Source organism: Astatotilapia calliptera, chromosome 6 (assembly GCF_900246225.1).
Source record: "Astatotilapia calliptera chromosome 6, fAstCal1.2, whole genome shotgun sequence".
NCBI lineage: Eukaryota > Metazoa > Chordata > Actinopteri > Cichliformes > Cichlidae > Astatotilapia > Astatotilapia calliptera.
In genome coordinates this window covers 12,111,296-12,118,235 of record NC_039307.1, presented here as the reverse complement: position 1 = coordinate 12,118,235, position 6,940 = coordinate 12,111,296, and the positions used below count along the sequence as shown (strand labels likewise).

General features: G+C 41.8%; 1 long non-coding RNA gene across 1 annotated transcript; it reads left to right on the top strand.

Moving 5' to 3' along the window:
* The first annotated feature begins 5,966 nt into the window (after positions 1-5,966).
* On the top strand, positions 5,967-6,566 carry LOC113023248 (uncharacterized). The gene is made up of 2 exons (XR_003272528.1): positions 5,967-6,325; positions 6,403-6,566. It is a non-coding gene; the product is annotated as an uncharacterized LOC113023248 (long non-coding RNA).
* The last annotated feature ends 374 nt before the right edge of the window (positions 6,567-6,940 follow it).

Genomic DNA, 6,940 nt, shown 5'->3' with positions numbered 1-6,940 from the left:
AGCAGAACCAGAGACACAGTCATGAAGCACACTAGCACCCACACAGATAGGAACACATTCAGTCACGCTAACAAAAACATTCCCCACACATCATAATAACACAATGAACTCAATCAAGACTTCATAAAAACACACTATTGTACCGTTGCTGACAATAGTGAGACCTGGCTTCTGTCCTTCGTTCCGTTTATTTTATGACAGACAGACTTTCCTCCGAGTAAACACCGCAATCTTTTTTTCAATCAAACATCACCGCACGCCATCCCTGAAGAAGATTCCTCCACATCCTCTTATGCCCAATTTTATTTGCTTTTTGGATACCCACTTTTTTCTCATCACAGCTGCTCCAAATATCAATAAAAGGCTTAATTATCATCTTTTTGGAGCTATCCTGTGTAACCCACTATTGCCTGTTGTTATTTTTCCACTTCATCAGATTTAGTGCGCTAAAATGCTGCAATAATATTGTGCAGCTCATGGATGTTTCTGTTTGCATCTCCCCAGTGTTGCATCAGAATGTTCATCATCCCCTTGTGATGGGAGAATGGATGGGAAGCCTTCGGGAGGTCTCTGAAATTACTCACAATGTCCTTCACATTGAATTTCCCTTTCTGCCCACCAAAAACAGCACCAACTACCTGCCTGCTGTTTGTGCATGTATATTTATATGCACGATGAGAAGTGACTCCAAAATGTTTCTGGCGCTTTGTCTCTTATCCTGCCAACCCCCCACCCACCCCACCCCCACCCCCCACCCCCCCCACCCTGCCTATCGTCTGAGTTGTTGTTTTCATTTTTGTGCTACAAGTTCCCACTTGGTCAAATCGTCACAGGGGAGGAGAGGTCACCAGATACAAGAGGGGGAGAAGAAGGAGGAGGAGGAGAGAAGATGGAGAGGATGAGTAATGACAGGAAAAGGATAAATGAGTGCAGGAAGGGGAAAATAGATAATGAAGATGAAGAAAAGAGAATAGAAGAGAAAAGAACAAAAGGAAAGGAAAGGAGAAAAGAAGGATCAGGGGTTTTTTTTAAAGTGGGGGGGGGGGGGGGGCAGCAGAGAAAACAGAAATGGAGGGGAATGTAAAGAGGGAAGGGGGGGTAAAAAAAAATCCAAAACTGGGACAGAAGAAGGAAGAAATGAAATGAAATGGAAAAAAAACCCCAAAAATTAAAAGGAAAATGAGAGAAGAGGCAGTAGAGCGGGGGTGTGCAGTTCCAGAATAAGCTTGGATGTTTATCGTTAATCCCCTCAGGAAGGGTGAAATCTTGTGAGAACTGACTACTGTGGAACCCTGGACAGACTCCATGTGGAGAGGGCAAGAGGCACCACACACACGCACGCACACACACACACACACGCAGATTCTAGAAGTTCAGCTCCAGTCATAACTCAGCAGGGTGCTAAGTGATGAGGACTGAGAACTGTTACGCAGCAGCTCACCCCCTGCTAATTCAAAGTCCATTTTGACAGCTGAGATATTGATTGAAATGAACATGTTTAGTGGCAGTTTTAGTAAGACATTAAGTCATAAGACATAGATCTTCCTATCTGTCAAGATGTTAATAATGCATTACAGTGAATGATAACCACAATGTAAACATCCGCTCACTGAGCTCAATCGACTTCTCAGGAGAAGCCTGGAGAGATCCTGACATGTTTTATGAAACAGAGACAAAAGGTGCTGAACTGTTTCCCATGCATTCGAAATATGAAGACATGCATTTTGACCATCGAAACTCGCTGTTCTTGACTAATTCCCAACAGCATGCTGAGAGCACGACTTTGATGTGTTATTATTTCTCCTACATGTTATGGGAGATTGATGTCTGTATTTCCCTCAGACAACTCCCCCACGGCTTGAGTAATTCCCCCAGAAACAAACAAAAACCAAAAAAACGTGATGAGGAAAGAGTGCAAGCCTGTGCCAGATGTAATCTTCCCCAAAGCGTAGCTCTCATCCCTTTTTTCTTTTTTCTTTTCCAAGCCAATGCTGACTAGCTGACTAGTGCAATCGAAACAACTGATCATCCCATCAGTATTCACAGCCAGGCCCTATCCCTACTGCTATCTACCTCGCTGCTAGCCACGTGAAGCCATTTTTTTTGTCTCATCTTTCATATTCTGCATCTCTTTTTGAGCTCTACACCAGCTCCCACCTAAAAGGTTTGATGAATTAAATAATTAAATAATGGAATAAATTAGCAGAAAGCAGCAGAAAGTCTGTCATGAAAACTGTATGTGTTTTTGTTGGGCATTTTGCAGTTTCCTTCAAAGCATATCCACATGGGATGGGAAGGGAAGAGGCAGATGGATGAGAGGTTAAAGGGGAAATACAATGAGTAGGATTCAAAACAGATCTGGAAAGCAGATCTCTAGTACTGCAGAAGATCTCTACAGCACCTGCTGTGTGAGGAGTGCTAAGAAAATCTTTAAAGACACTATAGGCCCTGGACACCATTTGTTCAAGCTCCCACCATCAGGCAGGCAGTTTAGAACTAAGAATGAATGCACAAATAGACTGAAACAACTTATCTCAAAAGCTGTAGTACAAAAGCCGAGTCATCATCAGTCTGGTAGGAAGAGTTATGTACCTTATTTTCTGTGCAATATTTTAGGTTCATATATACATATTTTTCTTTTATTTCTGTTAAACATGTTTGTGAAGCTTATTTTATTTGGTCATAAAAAATGGAAACATGGTGTCTAATCAAATACATATTCCTCCTGGCATTGTGCAGGCTTCCAGAAACACTGTAGGGAAACTTGCATGGATATTAAACAGATTTCTAGGAGATCTTGTTTTCGTCTGTGCAATATTGCTAAATTTTGAGAGATGCTGAAAACCTTTTGCATGCACTTGTTACTTTTAGGCTGGACAATTGTAATTCATTATTATCAGGCTGTTCTGAAAGCTCCCGGAAAGCCATCAAAATGCTGTGGCAAGAGTACTAACAGAGCACTCAATACCAGAAAGAAAAATCACATTTCTCCCTTACTGGCTTCTCTTCGTTGGCTCCTTGTTAAAGCCACAATTGAATTTCTTAAAAAATTCATAGTACACTCATAAATATCCTAATTGAGCACTTCGCTAGTGCAGGCTTACTTGTGGTTCCTGCTGTTTCTAAAAGTTGAATGAGAGTTAGAGCCTTTAACTTTCAGGCCCTTCACCTGCAGAACCAGCTCCCAGTTTAGGTCTGGGAGACATTTCCATTATTTAAGTAAGACGTTACTCTTTCCTTTTAGGTAAAGATTATACTTTGGGCTCGATGTATTGACCTTAAACCATTTCTGAGTTATGCTGTCATTGGCTGTGGCTGCTGGGGGGTGCACCGAGCGTTTCTTCTACACTTACTGCCTTTCAATGCTGATGTGTTTATATGCCTCTTTTGTCTACTTACTCCAGCAGTTTGAGTTTTGTCCTTGTCTCTCAATGATGAGATGCCTCTCAATCTCTCTTTTTGTCTTCTCTTCTGCTCAGAACCCAACCAGCCACAACAGATGGGCTTAGTGCTGCCAGAGCTCCCCTCTTCCTGTCAGAAGGGAGTTCTTTCTCCCTACTTTTACTATTGCCATTTTCTCCATTATACTGTAGGAAATTTAACTTACAGCAGAAAGGAGGACACTATTGCCATAAACTGGTGCTATATAAACAAAATGTAATTTTTGGTTGCCTTAGGTTTGAAGCAGGAGTTTAGAATTTCTAGCAGGTTTTTGCCTCAGGATTTCAAGATTTGACGCCATCTGGAGAACTACATTTGGGCTATGCAATTTTCTCTAAAAGTTTGATTATCTTTTTGGCATTTAAAAACTGAGGCTAATTCATTATAATTCTTGTTTATTACAACTGTTTCCAGCTAGAAATAACTTTGGGTCCACTGAAATTTGTTTTGCAATCACACTGATCTCTTCCCAAAATGTTAATCTGGTACTTATGAATAACAGATCCTGCAAAGTAGATGTCTCCAGGACCAGCTTTTGCCATGATGATACAGGCAAACAAACAGACAGACAGACTTACAAATGGTAATGTGAATGGTTACTATGTGGCTCCCTGCTGATTTGTTCGGGGAGCAATTTTAAGGCTGACCTTTGTTGGGAAAGGAGGCTATGAATTCAGTGACACAGTTTAAAAAGCCTTTCAGGTGTGAGTCAACCTTAGCAGCGATCATAGAGGAAAATTACGGAAATTTAGTTGCGTCAGTGGTTTTATTTTGTTTTGTCATTGTTGTTTTTCTCTGTGAGGTTAAAAGACTGTTGTGTAACTGAAAGCTGTCTCCTTTTACTGCAGCACTACGTACAGTGTATATATCAGGTTTTCTAAACAATCCCTTGTGTTCTCTTTGATAAATAATAGCCTGTTATTTCAAGTGTACAGCGCAATCTAAAGTGCTGCAACAAGCCTGTCTTATCACTTCATTTAAAGGAACAATGTCTACATGGTAGCAAAGTCCAGCCGTTGCCACATTTACCTTAATACAACAAAGGAATATTTATCTCTTACATGATTTTTCTTGACTAATTATGTTTCATATTTCACATAACAAATATTTACTGGGGGACTTTAAAGCTTGGCTTGTGAGTAGGCCAAGCACCCTCAGAAAGAAGCCATGCTCTTTTTTTTTTTTCTAAAGGTTTAAAGGACACAGCCTGAGATTCACTATGTTTGGGTTGAAGGGAAAAGATGAAGGCAATCAGTCAGTGTGATTTGCTGCTGCTCTATTATGGGATGTTTCAATATACAGCTGTTTATGTCATGACTTTTTCAATTTTGCACCGTGTCCCAGGGGTTCCAGACCCATATTCCCTGACTGATCCACTGTTTAATGTATACACTGCTTGTCTCAGCCTTCTCATTTGCTGGGAATGTTCCAGAGAGAATACCAGTGGTTTTCTTCCATCTGTGTTTGCCAGTGACATAACCCAATTCACCTATAAATATGGGCTATCATGTCCATTTTCCATGCCTGAGCCGCAGACTAATTTACCACTGGCACTGATACGAAAGATGAGCCTTTTGTCTCAGGGAAATAGGATTATTCTCATTGATGGGAAGAGGCAGAATCACATCTGCTTAGACCAAAAAAGGCTGTCGTATGAGAAGATGGCAGCCTGAATACAGTTTGGGCAGAATGCAACCAGGGCAGAGCTTTTATTGTAGAGATCTGAAGATTGTCTTGTACAAAACGGAGCAGGAGGTTTTGGCATGTAGATGAGATGGACTCCCACCAAGGTACCCTGTGTACTCACTTCTCTCCCTTTTGCCAGTTTCCTAAATACACATATACCTGCTGCATGTAAAACTTTGGCAATGATCTCTGTTAGCTGTTTATTTTCATAATTTCAAATAATCTTGGGAGTTTACTTGCTCACTTTTATTGCTCTTGTGTCTTTTTTCTTCTCCTCATTATATTTGTTCCACCTGTCTCACATGAAGCAAATGAGATCTAGGTCGTAACACCCACATATCAGATCATCTACACCATTTGGATACATGCTCACTGGCACAGCCCTTTTTTCTGATAATTGCCTATAATGTGGTTCTTTTTCTGGGATTTGCAAGCTTCCTGCTTAAACCGCACATAAAATGCCATGCTTCTGAATTACTCATAATTACCACGCAGTAGCATGGCTCCTATTCTCTGGACTGTATTTCCTGAAAGCACTTATGGAGAAACACAGCTTGAGTTTTACAGGCATGGACATAGGTGGGTAAGAATGGGTGAGTCAAAGGATGAGTTCAATTCAATTTTATTTATATAGCGCACAACAGTTGCTTCATCACACTTTGTATTGTAAGGTAAAGAACTTACAATAATACAGGGAGTGGAAAAGAAAAAAACTTCCTTTTAACAGGAAGAAACTTCCTGTCATGGTCTGCGGTGGGTGGCTGGAATTTCCATAAGGCTCCTGAACTAACCTGTGATCCGCCCCTGGGCAGGGCCAACTCCAGCTCCTGCACACCTGGAGCCTATTGCAGGCAATCAAAGCAGAGGGATTTAAACCACACGTTGATGTTCATTCACTGCCAGTTTGTCATCGACACATGTTGGTAACAGGCCTTGTACTTCAAGTTCTTGCTGTGATCTATCTTGTTAACACGACTCTCTTGTGCTGCAGTTGCTGTATTCACCTTGGCTCACGCTCCACCTCTGATCTCAGGATACCAAGCAATCCTTCTGAAAATCTCTCTGTGCCTCACCTGCCTGCCCTCCTGCCATCACACTCCATCTGAAGCCCCGGATCTCAGGCCAGCCTTTCCACGGCACTCAACCTCCCCTGGATTCTCATCACCCCCCTCTCAACACTCCATGTCCCCTACTGCAAGTAAGAATTGCTACTCTTACAACTGGCCACTTCAGAGCTGCCTCCACTACCTCCCTAACTCTATCTTCTCTCTTCAGTGTGACTGTTCCCTGCTCAGCTCCACTCCGCATCTCAGGCCTCATTCCCTCGCCCTAGCCATGTTTCCCAGGCCACGCCTCGTCAAACTCCACGTCTTATTGGTTTTTTTGTCTTTGCTACGTTTTCTTTTTTGCACTTTAGCCTAATAAATTGTTACATCATCTGCTGTCTCTGCACCTGAGTCCTGTTCAGTACAGGCCACTCGGCCCCGTGACACTTCCAGGGGAACCAATCTCACGGATGGACGGGTATTTGCCATGACGGGTTGGGGGTGAGTGGATTGAGAAAGGACAGAGACATGCTGTGAAAGAGTGAATAAGCAGAAGAAAATGGATGGATGGATGGATGGATTTTGCCACTTTTGCATAAAAGCTTTATTATAGTGGCAGGACTGTCTCTTTATGTCAGTCAGTTATGATAAAACCACATTAACTAACACTATCTGTTCAATAAAACAATAATAAATAACATGCAGTACATGTTGGATGTGAGTCATGTGTCACTGACTTAAAGACATGTTTCTGTCTGAATGTCCCA